Below are 21,756 nucleotides of genomic sequence, written 5' to 3'. Positions count from 1 at the left end.
CTTGGGATGACTAATGAAGAATTATTGAAAACTGACATGGTGCTTAGGGACTTTGCTGGCAATCCTTCCGATACCCGAGGTGCTATCCATGTCGAGCTGACTATTGGGTCAAAAACTTTGATTACTACCTTTTTTGTCATTGATGGCAAGGGGGCATATAGTCTACTCTTGGGCAGAGATTGGATCCATGCTAATTGTTGCATTCCTTCAACTATGCATCAAATTCTCATTCAATGGATTGGAGATGATGTTGAAGTTGTACATGCTGATAATTCGGTAAGTGTTGCTGCCACAGAATCTACCTATTGGGAATATGAAGGCGTTGATTGTTTCTCCGGAAAAGTGTGGAAAGAAGGTCCTGTGAATGTTTTCAGCGAGGACCAACAGCCGATCCAAGCAGTCGGCTCTCATAGTAATTTTTAATGGGAAATCCTGTCGATGGCAACAAAGGAAAGTTGGGACGTGGTTTTATGTCGGCTGATAAATTGGAAGAAATTGATGTTGGTGATGATTCTAAGCCAAGGCCGATGTATATTAGTGCGAAGTTAGACCCAGAATATAAGTCAAAGTTGATAGATTTGTTGAAAGAGTTTAAAGACTGTTTTGCTTGGGATTACACGGAAATGCCTGGATTGGATCGTTCCATTGTTGAGCATCGATTACCCATTAAACCTGGATTTTGTCCTTACAAACAACCTCCACGGAAGATATACAAAGAGGAGGTATTGGCCGATGTAAAGAAGGAAGTTGAAAGATTAATAGAAGCAAACTTTATTCGGCCATGCAAATATGCAGAATGGATTTCAAATATAGTACCGGTATACAAGAAAAATGGAAAAATGAGAGTTTGTATAGATTTCAGAAATCTTAATAAGGCAACTCCCATGGATGGTTACCCAATGCCAGTTGCCGATTTACTAGTAGATGCATCGGCAGGATATGAAGTCATTAGTTTTATGGATGGTAATGCTGGCTATAATCAAATTTTTATGGCAATAGAGGATATTTCTAAAACAGCTTTCAGATGTCCTGGTCATATTGGTTTGTTTGAATGGATAGTCATGACGTTTGGATTAAAGAATGCCGGTGCAACTTATCAAAGAGCTATGAATTATATTTTTCATGAGCTGATCGGCAAGATTGTAGAAATATACATCGATGATGTAGTAATCAAGTCTAGAGATCATGAAAGACATTTAGCCGATTTAAGAAAAACTCTGGAGTGCACAAGAAAGCATGGTTTGAAGATGAATCCAAACAAATGTGCCTTTGGAGTTTCGGCTGGTGAGTTTTTGGGATTTTTAGTTCATAAAGGGGGAATTGAAGTTGGAAAAAAGAGCATGGACGCAATAGACAAAGTTGTGCCGCCAACGAATCTCACAGAATTACAATCATTGTTAGGCAAAATCAACTTTATAAGAAGATTCATATCCAATCTATCAGAGAGAGTTTTACCCTTTTCTCCGCTATTAAAGCTCAAGAAAGATCAAAAATTTGTATGGGGCGACGTGCAACAAAAGGCTTTTGATGAGATCAAGCAATATATGAAGGCACCACCTGTGCTGGTACCTCCACAACTTAACAAGCCTTTTAAGTTGTATGTGGCGGCCGACAGCCTAACAATAGGATCGGCCCTTATGCAAGAGTTTGAAGGAAAAGAAAGAGTCATAGCTTATCTTAGCCGAAAACTGCTAGACCCAGAAACCAGGTATTCGGCTATAGAAAAACTTTGCTTGTGCGTGTATTATTCATGTATCAAATCTCGGCACTATTTGTTGAATGCCGAATGCGTGGTAGTTTCTGGTTTTGATGTGATCAAACATATGCTATCAATGCCAATTTTGAATGGAAGAATTGGCAAATGGATTTTAGCACTGTCAGAATTTAATTTGAGATACGAATCGGCTAAGGCGGTAAAGGGTCAAATTATTGCCGATTTTATTACCCAACATCGGGATCTTTCTGTTGAGGCGATAAGCATTGTGCCTTGGGCCTTGTTCTTCGATGGATCATCTTGTAACAAAGGTGGTGGTGCTGGTATTCTCTTGATTTCCCCACAAGGAAAGACTTTTGAGTATGCGGTTCCTATTGACTTTCATGTTACTAATAATCAGGCAGAGTATGAAGCGTTGCTTAGAGGGCTTCGGCTTCTTATAGAAGTAAAGGCCGATGCTGTTGAAATCTTTGGAGATTCTGAGTTGGTGATTAATCAACTGAATGGTCAGTATGAATGCAAGAACAATGTATTAAGAGAATATTATGAGGAGTGTAGAGAACTTTTGAAGAATTTTCTGGTAGTGACCTTGCATCATATCCCTAGAGAGTGCAATGAAGAAGCAAATAAGTTAGCTCAAGCTGCTTCTGGATATCGAGAGAGTCGGGAAATTTTTGCTATAGAAGAAGGTGTTTTAAGTACTGATCAAGTAGATAGTGATTGGAGATACGAAGTTACCAATTATCTGAAAGATCCATCTCAAAAGGTTTCCCGAAAACTCAGGTATAAAGCTCTTAAATTTGTGTTTCTTGATGATCAGTTATATTACAAGTCCATCGATGGAGTATTGCTCAAATGTTTAAGTCAAGAAGAGGCCAAGAAAGTGATGTATGAGGTTCATGAAGGATTGTGTGGTGCACATCAGTCGGCTTATCGGATGAAGTGGATAATTAGGAGAACTGGTTATTTTTGGCCAACTATGCTGGAAGATTGTTTTGAATATTACAAAGGGTATCACACTTAAAGTTTATTACAAGCCTAATGTCTACTGGTTCAGAAGATGATTGATTGCTTCTATGGCCTCGGTCCTGATTCGGCTAACATTATCTAGCACTTTTTGATCTTCATCTTCAGAACTCTGGATGCTGGATAACTTGTTTTTGATCTGCTGGTCTTCTTTGATGGTCGAAGCTATCTTTAGTGAAGTTGCTTCTATGTTCTTCGGCAGATTGGTTATATGGGCCCTGTGAGACTGAATTTTGGCATTCAGTTCGGCTAGTTGAGCTTCTAGTCTGATTTTTTCATCCTCCATGGATCTCAGTTCAGGCTCCAAGGTTGCCAAAGAATTTCTCGTAGTCTGGATATGAGAGTGAAGATCTTTAATCTCTAGTTTTTTCAAAGATCTATCCTTCTGCAGAGCGGCCCTCGAAGATATGTTCTTGGTTGCCCTTCTCACCATAGCAAAGTGATCATCAAGATGGGCTGCAGATTCTAGGGGAGCTTTGAGAGCAGAAGGGATATCTTGATCAATGAGTTCAAGGAGGTCTTTTATCTGGTCTGCATCCTGAACCAGACTAATGGTATCCTTATTCAGTAGAATAATCACTTCTTTTAGCCGAGCCTGATTCTCCAGTGACAAAGTTTGATGAGAAGTGATCTCTTCACCTTTCTCAATAATGTAGTCCTCAATAGAGAAGGAGTAACTGGTGGTCAGTTTAGTGATGTTCTTCTAGACAAAGAGAAAGAAAGAAGGTGTTAGCCGATTGAGTAATTTTGCTAAAATATAGTATGATACAAGGCATTACCTGTTGGGCTGATTGGTCATCAGGATGGGTTATACCCTGGCTTGCTGGAGGACTTGATTGAAGGTTCAGAGGAGACGGATCTGGAGATTGATCAGGAGAAGTTTCCCTTGCCAGTTCATCTAAGATCTCATCTATTTTCAGTAAAGTAAATAATAATGTGCATAAGGGATAGATGTTGTTAAAAAGAAAGGAAAAGAGAATTGGTTGAACAATGTTACCTATAGTCTCATCAGGTTTATGAGCCTTTAAATCTTCAGCCTCATGAGTCTCTGAAATTTCTCTATCATGAATTTCTTCATCTTCAGTAGAGACTTCAGGGGTTGGTTCTGCAGGTGCTGAGGTATTGCCCAGTGTGGGAATTTCAACTTGTGGCTGCAATGAAAGTAATGGATATAAAGGTAGTCAGGCTTACTGCTAAGTGAAATTGTTGACCTGATAAGAAAAATAAAAGATTCATACCTTAGGAGGTAATCTGGCTTTCTTGGTCCTTGGTTTCTTGGGTAAGAGGAAACTTTTAGGTGTTTTCCTTTTGCTTTTTCCTCTTGAAGATGCAGCAGCTGAAGTAGTAGGAGTTTTCATGAATGCCTTTAAAGGTGCTGAATCCAAAGTTACAGGAGTTTTCATGAATTCCTTTAAGTCTGGAGCATCAAACCCCAGAGCAGGTTTGGGACCAGCCGGATAGTACTGAATTGCTTTGGCAGGGGGAGTAAACTCGAGATCCTGTGCATGACCAGATGTTAAAATAAGAAGTGGATTCAAGAGCAAGAAATGATGAGCATAATAAAATTACCTCACTGTCAGAGGCAAAATCGGGTTGCAAGTTTTTGCATAAAGAATGAACTGATATATTGAAGATATGAGCATGCCATTCTTGCCACCAAGAGACAAAGAAGGGATGAGCAGCATCTATTAGCCCAAATGGAGATGGTTCATATATTGGTAATTCCCATCCTAATTCAAAGACCTTCTTGGCTTCCATTCCTTCTGTTATTACTTCCCTTGATTTTATGATTGTTGAGAAGAGGAATTTTGGAGGCAGTTGGCCGCATCCTAATTGTCTGGCCACCATGTTTGGATAATAGAATTCATAGGTGGACTGTACTAATCTCCCATGATGAAATTCGGCTGGCAAAGTGCAAGGTTTGATAAAAGAGTTGAAAATCTCTGTGGATTCTTGGCCTGAGCAACCAATTTCATAGCTAAACTTGCAGGGTAGAGTCAGATCTTCATTTTCTCTGTAAGGAAACCAGAGCACATTGCCGAATCCTTTGAAAAATAGCTTGAAGAGATGACCAATGTCTATATCAATGCTTATAGATGCTGCTGCTTCCCCATAAGTCTGGCAAGCCTTAACCTTTGCTGTGCTGCCTTCAGCATAGTTAACTGAGGGGAAACTTAGGTTGAGGAGGCTCACAGGGGTTATCTGATGCATATATAGTTGGAGCCACATTTGAATTAGCCACCAGGGACCATTCACACAAGAAATTTCTCCACTTTGGCGCATCTGAAGGGTGATCTGATGCATCATATGATAAGCCGACCCTAAAAGATATTTGCCTAATGGGATCTGGGTGCCTGCAGCTAAGTCTTCAGCCATTACCATGTGATTCAGGGTTGGTTCATTGGATTTTCCACAGAAGATGAATCTGCATAACCACATATTCATGAAAGCTTTCAACTCTTTGTCAGAAACGGTGCCGGATGCATTCATATAGTTCTGGATATGTTTGACCCATCCACATCCAGAACTGACGGCTCTTTGATTACTCTTGCTCTTGTACTTATGAGGATATACTGGCAATGACACATTCAAACCAGTCATCATGAATACGTCGGCTAGAGTGATGGTCATAATACCATGACCAAAGATAAAGGCATTGGTAGCGTCAGACCAAAAATGAGAAGCTGCTATCAGAAGGGAATCATTCCTGGGTGTCTCAGCTAAAGATAACTCCAGACAATGACTGATGTCCTGACTTTCCCAGTGGCTGCTGCTCTTCTCCAACATTCTCCTGTACCAGTTGCGCCATCCGGTAATTGGGGGAAATGGCCAATTCTTGAATGTGTTTGGCCATCGGTTTGGTGAAGTAATCCCAGACTTGAAAAGAATTCTTTGGGTTTCCTTCTCAATGATTTCAGAAGGGTCAGGATTTCCCATTGGGCCGAGGAAATAGGAATCGGGGTTGGCAGCATGAGGGATCAAAATCTGGCTCTTGTACTCCTTTAGAAGATGATTGAAATCAGAGAGGAGTAAATCAAGAGAGAAGCGGAAGAATGAAATGAAAGTTGCCGAATATAAATAAAGTTTACCTCTGGGATTTCATCCTGGGTCGCCATTGAAGATTTGAAGGAGGTCCGAGGTTGCGCTGAAAGCTTTTCTTGGGCAGCGGCTGCGGTTTTGAACGGTGATGACCTAGGAGGATGAAAGAGCTTGTGGTCAATTTCAGAATAAAACAACTTTTATCCCGAAATTGAGGGGGCATGTGTTAACACTGGATTTTGGTCAATTCTGGAAGATGACAGGTAGGCCCACATGCGGGAAGAAAGGTGTTCGGCAAACAACGCAAGCGGTCGGCTAAATGCTTGTGCGGTCGGTTATTCTGGAAGGCGGTAACTCTATTCGGGAAAACAGAAGATGGCAGGCAAGACCGATCGGAAAGATGAGAGTTGTATTAATAAAGGAATCTATAAGTTTAGGGTAAGGAATCGTAAGTTTCCAAGTTTGTTTAGAAGTTCCTTTGTAAATCGTAGTCCTCTGGGACTCATATTTTGTCTAGGGTATAAATATTGACCCTCGACCATTGTAATAAGGGTTCACAACCAAATCAATACAACCGGCCCCGTGCCAACTTTCGAGTCCTTTTGTCGTGTCGTCGAGTTCTTCGAGAGGAGTCATCGATCCGTCGACCTCCGTAAGTTCCGACAACCTTGTTATCATGTTTAGTATCATGCGGTGGATTTAGACGTGATGCAAGTAGTCTTGTTTGTTTTCAATGGTCGTGCGGCGGATCTTTGTTTGACAATCAAGAAGTCTTTGCTTATGCTTTGTTTATGAGTAGATACCGTGCGGCAGGCGTTTGCTCAATATGCTTAGTGAAAGCAAGATAGTTATCGGCTCTTTTAGATATGGCAAATCTAAATAGATTCATTAAGTTATCTAGTGTTGCATGTTACGGAATATTATATATATATTTGTAGCACACTTTTGCCCAATCTAGATTGATATTGTTCGGCCTTCTATCTCTTGTGGTTTCATTCATGCTTCAACGATCATGGTTTCCCATAATACCTTTGCAACTAGATAGTGTGCATACAATGGCTGAATTATTTTAATCTAGATTGTCACGTGTCGCGGGTTCATGCATGTTAATCACGTTTAAGCTTTAACAAAACCAGGTGTCGTGCGGCAGATGCAGGTTTTAGATTAGTTTAATCGTTTTTTATTTGCACGTTCCTTCTTCATGGACCCCAATTCGGCTGAACTGCCGAGCTTGGTTATGCATTAACTCATAATTATTTTCACTTGTTCAAACGTGTCTTCCCATGCACGTGTATTCGGCAATCAGGTCTCCACGTGTATTCATCTTACTATTAGCTGAATGGTTTATGAACTCATTGGCAGACAGTTCTCTATAGCTGTATGTCGTCGTAAGTGGCTTCTGGGCCGTATATGTGGAACTGTCTGGTATTACCCGACATGTTCCGGTTTGACATTTAATTGCTTTATCCCTTGTTAGTTTTCAGGTCAAACTGACTGGCACGCTTCCGGATAACGAAGCACCCGGGAACCCGATTGAAGCTACGCTTTTCGGCTTGCTGTGTGTGAGGCACAGTGCGTCACATTCTGTGTCAACAGACAGGTACTGTAACAACTTTTTGGAAGTTGGGGTGGAACTAAACCAGGGTTATGTCCTCCGGCCCTAAGCTCGCTATGCAAAGATCTCTATTGTAGCACAATGGCAGCACAGCAGCAGTAATTAGATTGCATCGCTGGATAGGCACAGCACGCTGCAGTTCATCACCAGCCGCGCGTGTCTTGCTGCCGCCGTAGAAAAACGACGTAGTAGCTATAAGTATAGTAAGAACAAGTTGCCCATAATGGCGCTGGCCTCTGCAGCTGTGGTATTACCAGCTGCGGCCGCAGCGCCGATCGGGCAGCCTGGCTGCAACACCACCTGCGGTGACGTGAGCGTGCTACTGGCCCTCCCGCTGCTACTGGCCGGGGCTCAACCTCACCTGCGACACCAGCGACCACCCCCCGCGGCTGCTGCTCGGCGACGGCACCCGGGTCACCGCCATATTCCTCGGCAACAGCACGGTGCGCGTGGTCCGCACGGACCCCATCATCATAAACACGACGGGCGACTTATTCACCTCTGACGGCTGGAACGCCTCGCTCGATTTCGGCCGCGACTTCAGGGAGCACGGCTACCTGCTGTCGGACGAAAACGAGCTCGTCGTCTTCGGATGCAACGTGATGGCGACGCTTTCCGCGGACATCGTTGGGGAAGAAACCACCAAGATCGTCAGCGGCTGTGCCTCCTTCTGCCTCATCAACGACCGCGACGACTACATCATAGATAAACGGTACAACATCGAAAGGTACTGCCCCGGTACATCGGGATGCTGCGTGGCGAGCCTCATTTCTGGCGGCGTGCCCAAAGCAGTTCAGGCCAGGTGGCTCTACAGTGGCAACCACACCTTGGAGCAGACTCTTAAGCCTGTAACCGTGTTCGTCACGCCGCGGGGGTGGATCGACGACGTGGAACAGTGGGTGGACGGATTCAAGGAGGTCCCCCTTCTCCTCGATTTTGGGGTCAAGCAGGACTTGCCAGAAAACCGCAGCAGCGTTGATGGTTCCGATTGCCCACAAGACGTACACCGCATGGTCTGCAAGAGTGAACACAGCTCTTGCAGGGCCATGGACCAAGGCTACACATGCAACTGCGACGATGGTTACGACGGCAACCCTTACCTCGTCGGCGGGTGCCAAGGTTAGTTACCATATTGCATACTGTTAGTAGCTCCAATACTTTGTTCCAAAAGTCTGGGCCAATTGGAACTACAAAAATATTATTATACTCCTGCTGTTTTTTACCTGGCATATTAGTACCGGAAATTTGGGGAGCCTTGTTACAAACTCTAGAAAATAGAACGAAAATAATGTACGTATATATATATCGCAATGACATTAACCAAGAACCGTACCAATTTAACTTTTGTTACATAATCTTTATACTTGAAGAATATCATTCTCTTAGTGCTCTTTAAAAGTCAAGGATATATTCGTAATTAATCTTCTACACCAATTCATGCACATATATACAGAAGACAAAATGAATATAATTAAAACGATAGAGAACGAACAGGCTAGTACACTGGTGGTTCAACATTACTACAGATTTGATATTCACTGCCGGCACCATCGCTATCGTTTTCTTAAAAACCGGCAGTGATAGGACCAACCAATACTGATATTCAGGTGTCGTTTCTTATCACTGCTGGTTTTAGCTAAGAACTGGCAATGATATTTTCATCACTGCCGGTTCAAGACACGAATCGGCAGTGACATGCTGCACCTAAAACTTCATAAACTTCTCATATGATGTCTGATGAAGACGAGCTTTGTACCAAAGTTGTAGTACTCGACGAGATCTACAACTTTGTACTTAAAATGTTTTTGATTTGAGATCGTTTGGATGTCAAAATATACAACATAAGATTTTATGAGTTAATACCAAAGGGAGTTCATATGCTTTACAGTCACAAGTGAGTGTGTAGTGGTGGTTAAGAATCACGAATGGAGAAGCGACCAAAAAAGTTGTAGATCTCCAAAAGTTACATGTAACTTTGTAGTTCACTAAGTTTTTTATTTAAATTCATTATGATGTCCCTCTATTTGATTCGCATGATTTCATAGAGTTAATACCAACTAAAGCCATATGTTCAATAGTCATAAGTGAATGTGTAGTGATATTTAAGAATCTCGGATGGAGAAGCGATCAAACCAAAAGTTGTAGATCTTAAAAAGCTATGCAACCTTTGTAGTTGATAACTTTTCATTTGAAATCATCTATCTAACGAAAATTACATTTGATTTCTCAAATTTAAAATTCAAATTTTCAAACGATCTTGGATGAAAAAATGCACAATCAAAAGTTGTAGATCTCGAAAAGTTGTGCAACTTTGGTAGTTGACAACTTTTTCATTTGAATTCATCTATCCAAGAAAAATTACAGTCGAAATTTTCTCACATTTGAAATTCAATTCTTCAAATGACCTCGGATGAAGAAATGAAAACCAAAGTTGTAGATCTCAAAAAGTTACAAAACTTTGTAGTTGATAACTTTTTCATTTGAATTCATTTAGGATCCCAAATATTGACTTTAAAACCAGAGTGATATAAAATGGGGAGAACAAATATCCCAAATAGACAGAAGTGTCTTATAGGTGGAGTGGTTAGGGGACGAACACGCGAAGTAGGAGGTCTAGGGTTCGATTGTGTGGCTACCCAGTGGGGTCTCTCCTAGTATCAAAAAATATTCATATTTTTCGGCCATTTTTTTGGGTTTTCTAGAAACTCCGTCACTGGCGGTTTTTTAAAACCGGCACTAATGAGGCTCCTGATCGGTGCCAGTATGGTTGTGCCGGTTCAAAAATCGGCACTGATGGCCATTTTGAACCGGCAGTGATCTCGAGTTCTGGACTAGTGCTGGCTCATGTGATTTATTTAACATAATTGAGAATAAAGAAAAACAAATTGCCTTGTTGGATTTAGCAATAATTCAGCGCTGAAGTTCTACAGGAACTTGCCAAAGTTTAGCATTTCATAAGCAATTAATAACCAAAATAAATAATTACAACAGCATTTCCAAACAGTTTGGGACACTGCGGACGGCGCAGCCCTCTATGGCAGTTCACCAGTTCGCAAACTAGCAGAATGTATACTCGAGATTTCCTCGCCAGGCTGGCCTAGCCTGATCAGGAGATGCTAGTCCGACGGAACTGCGAATTGAATAGTGGAGATTGACTACACGGTTGGAGTTTGATCGTGGATTCAATGCAGAGTGAAGCGGTTCCCGTCGGTCCGGGGAACCAGGATCAGTGCCTTCATTAGGAGCTGCTTGACCTTGCCAAGTGTCTCCTGGGACTTGGGAATCCATTCGAAACGGTTGGCTTTCTTTAGAAACTGATAGAGGGAGAGACCTCGTTTGCCGAGGCGCCAGATAAAGCGGCTGAGCGCGACAAGACACCCTGTAACTCATTGTACCCCTTTATATTCTGAATCGGGCCCATCCTCGTGATAGCCGAGATCTTTCTTCGGGTTGGCTTTGATGCCGCGCTCGGAGAAGATAAAACCTAGCAGCATACCCCTCGGGACCCCGAAAACGTATTTCTCGGGGTTGAGTTTGATGCCGTTTGCTCGGAGTTTCGTGAATGTCTGCTCTAGGTCGGCTACGAGTTGGTCAGCCCGTTTGGATTTAACCACGATGTCGTCCACGTAGGCCTCAACGGTTTGCCCGATGAGGTCCCCAAAACACTTGAGCATACAACGCTAATATTTAGCCCCCACGTATTTTAGACCGAATGACAATGTGACATAGCAATACGATCCGAACCAGGCGATGAAAGACGTCGCGAGCTGGTCGGACTCTTTCATCGTGATTTGATGGTACCGGAGTACACATCAAGGAAGCAAATGGTTTCACACCCTGAGGTCGAGTTGACTACTTGGTCTATGCGCGGCAAAGGAAACGGATACTTTGGACATGCTTTGTTGAGAGCCGTGTAGTCAACACACATTATCCATTTCCCACTCTTTTTTCTCACAAGATCGGGATTGGCTAACCACTCGGGGTGATACACTTCCTTGATGAATCCGGCCACCAAAAGATTCGCAATCTCCTCGCCGATGGCCCTACGCTTCTCCTCATCAAAGCGACACAAGCGCTGCTTCACTAGCTTAGAGCCTGGCCTGATCTTCAAGGCATGCTCGACGACTTTTCTCGGAATGCTTGGCATGTACGATGGTCTCCACGCAAAGATATCTCTATTGGCGAGGAGGAAGTCGACGATCGCGCTTTCCTATTTGGAGGAAAGTGTAGTGCCGATGTGCACCACTTTGCCCTCGGAGCTGCTGAGGTCTATGAGGACCTCCTTGGCGCCCTCCACGGGCTCGAAAGACCCGACCGACGCTTGGGGTCGGGTGCTTCTTCAATGATTTCCTCCCTGATGGCCGTGAGCTCTTTGGAGGTGACAATCACCGCGACATGTTCGCAGCACTCGACCTCACACTTGTAGGCGCGGTGGAAGGAGGTGCCGACGGTGATGACCCCACGCGGACCCGGCATCTTCAACTTCAGATAGGTAAGTTGGGGACGACCATGAACTTTGCGTAGCATGGACATCTCAGGATGGCGTGGTAGGTCCCATGGAACCCGACCTCCTCGAAGGTAAGGGTCTCTGTCCTATAATTGGTCGGATTCCCGAAGGTGATGGGCAGATCAATCTGTCCAAGTAGCACGGCCTGCTTTCTAGGCACGATGCCATGGAAAGGTGCCCCAGTTGGCCGGATGTGTGATCGGTCGATGCCTATGGCGTCGTGCGTCTCAGCGTACATGATGTTGAGGCCGCTGCCACCATCCATCAGCACCTTGGTGAGCCGCTTCGTGCCGACGATAGGGTCAACCACGAGACGGATCTTCCTGGCTACAGTACGCTTTCTGGGTGGTCGGTCCGATCAAAGGTGGTGGCGGACTCCGACCATCGGAGGAAGGAAGGCGTGGCCAGCTCGGCCGTATAGACCTCACGACGTGCAAGCTTCTGGCGGCGCTTGGAGTCGTAGGCCGCCGAACCCCCGAAGATCATGAGGCAGCCATCTGGCGTCAGAAAGCCGCCGTCCTTCCCCTCGGCGTCGTCTGCCACTGGCTTAGGCTCCTTCCTATGCTCCCCCTTATTGGAGCCACTAGACAGGAATCGCTTCATGAGGGCGAAATCTTTGTATAGGTGCTTGATGGAGAATGCACTACGGGGAACGGAAGCTTTGCCGTGTGCCTACGGCACACGACAAATAAACTAAAACACTCGGCAAACTCTTCGCCGAGTGTAACACTCGGCAAATGGCACAAGACAAAAATTTATCGGCAAACTCACTTTGTCGAGTGTTTTTCGTCGGACACTCGGCAAAGACGTTGCCGAGTGCCAAAAAACACTAGGCAAACATTTTTCGCAAGAAAAAAAAACAAATTGCCACCGGCCGTCGCCCACCACGACCACCACGCCACGCCAGCCTGCTTCGCCTTCGAGCACTGAGGGCGCGGCGTCCCGCACCGCCGCCAACCATGGCCACCACGCCGCCACCGGCCGCCGCCCATGATGGCCATCACGCCACGCCAACCTGCTTCGCCTCCGAGTGCTGAGGGCGCGGCGTCCTGCACCACCTCCAAGCGGCAAGGCCACGGTAGCCCGCGTTGCCTTCTCACGGCATCCGTGTGTCAGGGCCGCGATGACCCGCGCTGTCTTCGAGTGCCATGACTGTGGCTGTGCCACCTCCGCGCGTCGAGAATGCAACGCGCTGCGCCATGGCCTCCATCTCTGCCAGGATAGGAAGATGAACTATGGTTGAGTCTAGAGAGAGAACAGAAGGCTGAGAAGGTGAGGAATGAAAGAGATAGCAAAGAGAGAGAACGGTAGATGAGAAAGAAATAAGATGCATTGAACGGATGTAGCTTTATTGGGCTGCGAGTTGGTGGGTATTGATGCCCGCACAGGTGCACAGCGCGCTCTTCAGTTCAAAATATTCACGCCACGCCACGCACCACTCCTTTGCCGAGTGTTCTAGATTTGGACACTCGGCAAAGTTTTTATTTTTTATTTTTTTTCTTCTATTTCTTTTTCAGAATTTTTTTTCTTTGCCGAGTGTCCTAGATCTGGGCACTCGGCAAAGTTTTTTTTCATTTTTTTTCTTCTCCTTCTTTCCCAGAAAAAAAGATTTTCTTTCTTTGCCGAGTGTCTTGGATCTGGACACTCGGCAAAGTTTTTTTTCATTTTTTTTCTTCTTCTTTTCCAGAAAAAAGATTTTTACTTCTTTGCCGAGTGTAAAAAAAAACACTCGGCAAACCCTATCTTTGCCGAGTGTTTTTTTGACACTCAGCAAACCTCCTCTTTATCGAGTGTTTTTTTACCGAGTGTTTTTAGCGCAGCACTCGACAAAGATCTTGTTTGCCGAGTGCCCGAGAGAATACACTCGGCAAACATAAAAACACTCGGCAAATTTAACGTTTCCGGTAGTGAGGCATGGTTCGGGCATAGCCCTTCGAGCAGCTTCTCGAAGTGGTCTGGGTATCCACGGTGGGCTTCCAATCCCCCTTATGGTCGGCAGCGGCTACGAGCAAGCCCTCGCGCCGCTGCTTGTTCATCTTCTTGTTGGGTCAGTTGGAGGCGTCTTCGCTGGCGTCCTCGTCCCGCTTCGCCTTGCCCTTTGGCGGTCGAAAATCACTCCGACCGCCTCCTCACCCGAGGCGTGGCTGGTGGCGATGTCGAGGAGCTCCTTGGTGGTTCACGGGCCCTTGCGTCCTAGCTTATGAACCAGGGACTCTCAGGTGGTCCCGGACATGAAGGCTCCTATTACATCGGCGTCGACGACATCGAGCAGCTCGTTGCACTGCCGTGAGAAGCATCGAATGTACCCACGAAGAGTTTCCTCGGACTTCTATCGGTAGTTTTTGAGATCCCACGGGTTTCTAGGATGCGCGTAGATGCCCTAGAAGTTTCTCACAAAAATCTCCTTTAGGTCCGCCTAGCTTTGAATCCGGTAGGGCGGTAGGTGCTCCAACCATGTTCACGCTGAATCGACCAGGAACAATGGGAGGTTGCGAATAATGAAACTGTCATTATCCGCTCCACCGGCTTGGTAAGCAAGCCGGTAATCCTTGAGCCATAGTCCGGGGTTCGTTTTCCTAGAATATTTCAGGATGTTGGTCGGTGGTCGATACCACGGTGGGAAGGTGGCGTTGAGGATGTGTTGGCAGAAGGCCTGAGGTCCCGGTAGGTCAGGGCTCGGCCTCCGGTCCTCGCCACTGTCGTAGCGTCCGCCGTGAAGAGGGTGATAGCCGCGACCGGCTTCCTCTCTCTCGCTACTTTGTCCATGCCTACGACCATTTAGGGTGTTACGTGCATCGCGATGGAGGTCGAGACGCTTATGCACCAGGGCCACGGCATGCCCCCCGACGGCGTGTGGCGCCTGGTGGACAGACACGTCCCTGACATGTCGTCCTGAGGGCACGCGCTGACTGGCGTCAAGCTCGTGTCACCGAGACAGCGAGCTCTCCGCCTACTCACCGCCGCACGCTCGAGCATCGTGTGGATCTCAAGATGGGCCCAACGATCCTTGGGTGTTGCGGGCTCCGGAAGCCCTCGGAGCAAGGTCACCGCAGCAGCGATGTTCTGGCTTGCCCGGGCGAAGTGTAGGAGGGCTCCATCATCCTCAATGGTCCTCGGTTCACGCCGTGGGCCATGGCGGGCCCACGCCGATCATTTCCACGGCGCTCGATCTCTAGCTCGAGCTCCACACGCTCCTGCTCTAGCTGGAGTCGCGCATCCTCGAGTTCCCTATGCCGCGCCCTCAGCTGCTCCACTCGCATGCGAGGCGGGGCCCCTACATCTCCCTCGACCTCGTTGTCGAGGTCATTTGGTGGGGTATCCCCTCCCTCGTGGATGCTTTCGATGCGTCCCTCAGTGGTACTTGCTATAAAACATTCTCGCGAGGGGTGATGGCTCCCCCTGCTAGAGTTAGAGTCGGAGGGCGACTCTGAATCTCCCACGAGAAGGTCGTGGAAAGATTCCACGACGTATTCGGTCATCCCCATGAACTCGTCGTTCATAGGTGATGGGTGCATGCGCTGCGCCATGAGGTGGCCAACGGTCCTTGCAGCGTTGTGCAGACCGAATGAGAACACTATCGGGGTGCTCTGGATGAGGTATTCCAGGGAGAGCGGTTCCCCTCCGGCAAGCTGCGTTATGATGTTGGCGAACGAAAAGGTGAGGCAGCGCAGGTCCTCCCGGGATGGTCGGGATCCTAGGAAGGCATCGAGTTGGCACTCTAGCCTCCTGTAATCGAAGCCAAGGAGCTGGTCGCTCCTGGGGCCATAGGCCTCCGGGGCATGTAGCTATAGCTCCTCAAGTGCCTAAACAATTGTGTCGAGGCCGACGGAGTGGAGAGGCTAGAGGGCGGCGGGAGCCTGCGCCAATTCTCCCTCTGTTGTGACGATGAAATCTAGGTTCCCGAAGCACACGTGCACGCTCGGGACCTAGCTGAGGCCGTGACTAGCCATCTGAGGCCTGATGTGGACGTCGAGACGTGCACAAAGCCCCTACCTGGCGTGCCAACTGTCGGTACTTTGGATCATCGGCTAGTAAATTTGTATTTGTGTGTCTAGTCTGGATGGTTCCCCTTCTTGGGGCGGAATGTCCCTACGTCCAGTATGTTGCTGCTCGTGTTACCGGCACTAGTTTGTAGTATGGGTTACAAACAGGCGAGAGAGGGAGAAGGTCCCATGTATCTGGTGGAAGGATTGGAGAGTGCTGAGAGTTTGTTCAGCTGTGTGTTCGTTGCCGTGTGCTCGTTCGCCCCTTCTTGGGGCGTCATGCTTCCCCTTTTATAGGTGAAGGAGAAGGCGCATGTTACTGAGAGAAAGGAGAAAAGCGAGAGAGAAGAAGGTGTCCAGGGCCACCGGGTCCTTCTTTTCCTTCATACGGGTCCCGCCGACGCTGTAGATGGTGACGAGGATGGCTCCACGTTGGGCTCCTATTCACCATAGGTGTCATGCCCCGAAGTCATCAGTTGGTTGTGGCGTCCCATCCCGTTCTGGTGGATGGCGTGGCAAACCGTCGTGCCTGTCAGTGGTCGTAAGGGGAGTAGGCAACACAACGACCATGCACTGTCACTGTTGGCGATGTGAACCCCCAGTCGTGCCCTGATGTGGCCACGGGTCACGTTGAGACATGCCCACTTCCCTCTCGATGTCAGAAGTTTGACCCCGGGGTCGTACCCTTAGACCCGTAGTGGTTGGACGTGGTACGGGTCCCCGTTGGGCGAGACGGAGCCCGCACCCCAGGGGTCGGGTGACACGGGGGCTCGTGCCCAAGGGGTCGAGCGAGACGGCTCCTGTACCCTTGGGGTCAAGCGACACGGGGCCCATGTCTAAGGGGTTGGGCGAGACGGAGCCTGCGCCCCAGGGGTTGGGCAAGACGGAGCCTGTGCCCTCAGGGTCGAGCGAGACAGAGACCGTCCCTTCAGGGTCGGTCGACACTAAAATACGTCCTTGATTATCTAGGCGAGTCATCGTCCGCGGTCCTCAGATCCTCTCTTCGGGTATCCCTAATACTGATACCCGACAAATATACACTAAAGGTGCTTGCAATAGCTTGTATTTGAGATTTATTTCCAATAAATAATACCATCCTCCTGATGTTATCACTGCTATCTTATCTTATATCTCACTTCAAGCTCAACCGCTAATCTTAAGCCATATGGCGCATGTTTTAATCAACTAGTATGCAATTTTAGTACTATAATTTATGGCATAAAATCTTTATTGTCAATAATACAAAAAAGAAGATTTAGTAAATTATACAGTAAGTACAAAAGTTTTAGCTCAACTCTTTAGGATAAAAAATCTATAGTAATAAGACTCAAATTTTAAAATTTAAATCTAGATCCACTGGCATCATAAAATATAGTTTAAGTTAAGGTTTTGGCTATATATTAACCAGACATGGAGACGCCTTGCAAAGAAAAACATATGGATAGATGTCAAAATATATAGATTAGTAGTCTATAACACTACCCAAAATAGAAAAATATGTGTTTTTTGGGATTCTAACTCGAAACCTCAACATTCATGTTTCCTCAAGCACATGTACTAGCTAAGCTACACGACACATATGACTATATAGCTAAAACTATTGTTTTAACTACACATTTTAATCTTATAATATATATTGGACCCTTAAAATAATCTCAAATGAAAAAGTTGTTAATTGCAAAGTTGTAGATCTCGTCGAGTACGACAATTTCGATGTTAACTTTGTCTACATTTGACATCGTTAATCATGTCAAGTATTATCTCATATTTGGACTCGTAAACCATCTCAAATTTAAAAGTTATCAACTAGAAAGTTTTAGATCTCCTTAATCTCTACAATTTCGATATAAAAGTTTATCTTAATTCGATCTCATATGAAAAAGTTATGATTTTTTTGTGCAAAATAGCAATCACTGCTAATTCAAGCCACGAACTGGCTGTGATAGGTGGACTATTACTGTCGGATCGTGACTTCAACCTACAGTGATTACCATGCCTATCACTCTTCAACCGGCAGTGATTACCATTTCTATCATTGCCAGTTAAAACCATGAATCGACAGTGATAATCCATGTATCACTGGCGGTTATACTATCACTCACGGTTGAAGCCACAAACCCACAATGATAAACTTTTTCACAGCCGCTTCTAATGCAACCGGCAGTAATAGTCCGGCAACAAGTTCTATAGTAGTGTAAGATCACAACTGAACGGGGACTACACAAAGTAAGTAATTTATATTAGTGATAGGAATGATTGAATACAGTAGTACCCAACGCTTATATATCAAAAGATTTTAACACGTCCGAGAGCACATGTTGATGGACTAGTGAATTTAACATTTATATTGCTTAATATTACGGGTCCTTGCAAAAGCAGGATGATGGATTATTAGTCTTATTTATTTCCACCGTGTGTGAATTGGTGGGTTAACTGGCTCTAGATGTTGACGAGTGCAAGTTACTGGGTGAAGACAGAGTGTGCTTCGGTGTATGCACCAACACGATCGGGTCATACTATTGCTGGTGCCCGCAAGGAACTTACGGTAAACCCGACGTCCAAGGTGGCTGTGTCGATTATAACTTCAACAAAGGTCAGTATCATCAGTTATGTCTCAAAAAAAAAGTATCATCAGTACAAACGCACCCTGGAGTCGCACTGGTTGCAAACACAGACACAGCGGTATCTTACTCTCTCTCTCTCTCTCTCTCTCTCTCTCTCTCTCTCTCTCTTGCAGATGCTCTGTCGCCTACGGTGGCTACGGTGCCGACAGGGACGCCCGGCTGCAACACCACCTGCGGCGACGTGCACGTGCCGTACCCCTTCGGCTTTGGGCCCTCCCGCTGCTACTGGCCCGGGTTCAACCTCACCTGCGACACAAGCCACGATCCCCCGCGGCTGCTTCTCCACGGCAACGGCACCGGCACGCTCCAGGTCGTCCACATCTCCTTGCGCAAGTCCACAGTGCACGTCGTCCATCACGGCAGCTTCATCGGCGCGTCGTACGTCTCCCATATATCGGCGAGCCCTATGTTCTGTCGACTAGGAACGAGTTCATCGTTCTGTCTGGGTTGGACGTGCGTGCTACCCTCTACGGGCAGTACAGAAACGGCAGCAGCAGCAACAGCAATAGCAACATTGGCGACGACAGTATCATCAGCCGAGCTGTCTGCAGCCCAGTCGGAGATCGTGGCGCTGGTGGGCCGCCGGTCCCCACACCAACCCACCGTGGGTATTGTACTGGCCACGATGGCTGCTGCCACGCGCCCATCCCTGCAGGCAGCACGCCCAAGAGAGTGGAACTCAAAGCGCTCAATAAGAATAATGACTATCATCATTATGGTAATTGGCCAAGGTACTTCGCATTGGCGTTCATCTCGGAGATGGGGTTGACTGATCAGTGGCACAAGATCTTCATTAAGAATTTTGTGACCATCGGTTACATGGATTTTGTGACCATCGGTTACATGTCATCTCCCATTGTTCTACAATGGGCAGTTAAGCAAGGCTTGTCAGCGCCTGCTGCTGACAACTCAAGGAAGTGCGCGGACGTGGCCAGCCTCCTTTGCATGAGTGAGCACAGCGACTGCCGGCAAGAGAATGGAGGCTTTACGTGCCACTGCTCCAAGGGCTACGATGGCAACCCTTACATCGCCGATGGATGTCAAGGTCACTACTAATTCCTCCTCATGCATATCTATTCACTAGTATATATATGCATGTTTCTCAATGTTTGTTATTCTTTGGGAGGCTTCCATTGTTGTTTGTTGTTCATTCTCATTGGCTACAGATATTGACGAGTGTAACATCCCGGCGCTACGCCAATCGTGCTTGGGCGGCTACTGCAACAATTTGCCTGGGCACTATGAGTGTCGGTGTCCGCGAGGAACCCACGGCAACGCTTCTGAGCCCCAAGGCTGCGTCATCAAGTCCCCAACAGGTGCGTGATAGATTCTCATGTCTCGATGATGCTTTGGTTGACATTGTACCATATATATTGCATAGCTTGCGAAAATGATCATAACATATAGTGTATGCGTATGTACATTTTCAGGTTTAATCATTGGTTTGTCAGTTGCAATTGGTCCGGCGCTCCTTCTGTTGGTTATGGGTATATTGTTCCTACTCCGCAAGTTAAAACAGCGCAGAACAAAACTACTGAAACAAAAATACTTCAAGCAAAATCGCGGACTACTGTTGCAACAGCTATTGTTCCAAAAGGCAGACATTGCAGAAAAGATGATAATACCATTGGATGAGCTTGCAAAGGCCACAAACAACTTTGACAAAGCTCGTGAGCTTGGTGGCGGAGGGCATGGTACCGTTTACAAAGGAATCTTATCGGACCTACATGTTGTAGCCATCAAGAAGTCAAAGATTACAGTCCAGAAAGAAATAGACGAGTTCATAAATGAGGTAGCAATCCTCTCACAGATCAACCATAAGAATGTGGTTAAACTCTTTGGATGTTGCCTAGAGACCGAGGTGCCATTGTTGGTTTATGAGTTTATCTCCAATGGAACACTTTATCACCATCTCCATGTTGAAGAACCGAGGTCCCTATCATGGGGCAGTAGGTTGAGGATTGCAACCGAGATAGCTGCTTCTCTTGCCTATCTTCACTCATCAGTTTCAATCCCAATAATCCATAGAGACATTAAGTCCAGTAACATACTTCTTGATGATACAATGACATCAAAGATATCGGACTTTGGAGCTTCAAGGTACATCCCGGTTGACAAAACTGGGTTAACAACAAGGGTTCAGGGAACAATAGGATACTTGGATCCTATGTACTTTTACACCAACCGCCTCACCGAAAAAAGTGATGTCTACAGTTTTGGTGTACTTCTTGTGGAGTTGCTCACTAGGAAGAAACCATTTTTGTATTTGTCCTCTGAAGGCGATGGTCTTGCTTCCCATTTTGTTAACCTACTTTCTGAGGGAAATCTTAGTCAGATAATAGATCCACAAGTTATGGAGGAGGGAGGCACAGAAGTCCAAGAAGTTGCTACACTTGCAGCATCGTGTATAAATTTAAGAGGTGAGGAAAGGCCAACGATGCGACAGGTAGAACATACACTACATGGGCTTCAGGGTCCCAACAGGTATAACAGAGATGGTATTGTAGCTATGGAACCCAGAAATGACAGCATTATGACGGACAATCCATCACTGAGTGGACAAGGGCAAAGATATGAGAACCCATGTAGCAGAAGATATAGTTTGGAGCAAGAGATGATGATGTCTGCAAGCTACCCTAGGTAGCACTGCTCTTTTTGTGCATTAGCATAACAGGACTCGTTAACTTCTACTAGGAGTAACTACACATGTGCATGATGGTTGAACTCAATGCACTCACCATCGCTTTTGTTTCGGTAGCACGATTCCAGTGTATTCGCTCTCCACCTTTAATAAAAGTGTAATCCAGATGAGATACAGTTATTTAATTGCTTTTAATTAAATTTTTCTTGTCTGACTCGTCCCATTTACCAGTTGATTCGTACGGTTTCTCCTGGAATAATACAAGAAGGATGCCATTTGTTTTGTGACGACGCTGCGTGCCCTGTGCCAACTGGATGTCCCTGGCGCCTTGGCATAAACTGCGGGTTGTCAAAACAGAGCATCTGGCTCAGGGGTCGAGATCGCCCGCGTGCTTGGCCGGAGTACAAGGCCTTGTTTAGTTCGCGAAATTTGAATTTTGGGATTACTGTAGCACCTTCGTTTTTATTTGGCAAATAGTGTCCAAACATTGACTAATTAGGCTTAAAACGTTCGTCTCGCAATTTCCCACCAAACTGTGCAATTAGTTTTTCTTTTCGTCTATATTTAATGCTCCATGCACGGGCCGCAAACATTCGATGTGACAAGT

The 21,756-nt window shown here is 46.1% G+C and overlaps 1 pseudogene; it reads left to right on the top strand.

Moving 5' to 3' along the window:
* The first annotated feature begins 7,617 nt into the window (after nt 1-7,617).
* LOC136488412 (wall-associated receptor kinase 2-like) lies at nt 7,618-21,152 on the top strand (annotated as a pseudogene).
* The last annotated feature ends 604 nt before the right edge of the window (nt 21,153-21,756 follow it).

This window comes from Miscanthus floridulus, chromosome 10 (genome assembly GCF_019320115.1).
Source record: "Miscanthus floridulus cultivar M001 chromosome 10, ASM1932011v1, whole genome shotgun sequence".
Classification (NCBI taxonomy): domain Eukaryota; kingdom Viridiplantae; phylum Streptophyta; class Magnoliopsida; order Poales; family Poaceae; genus Miscanthus; species Miscanthus floridulus.
Note: the sequence above shows the minus strand (reverse complement) of the source record. Positions and strands in the feature narration are given on the sequence as shown.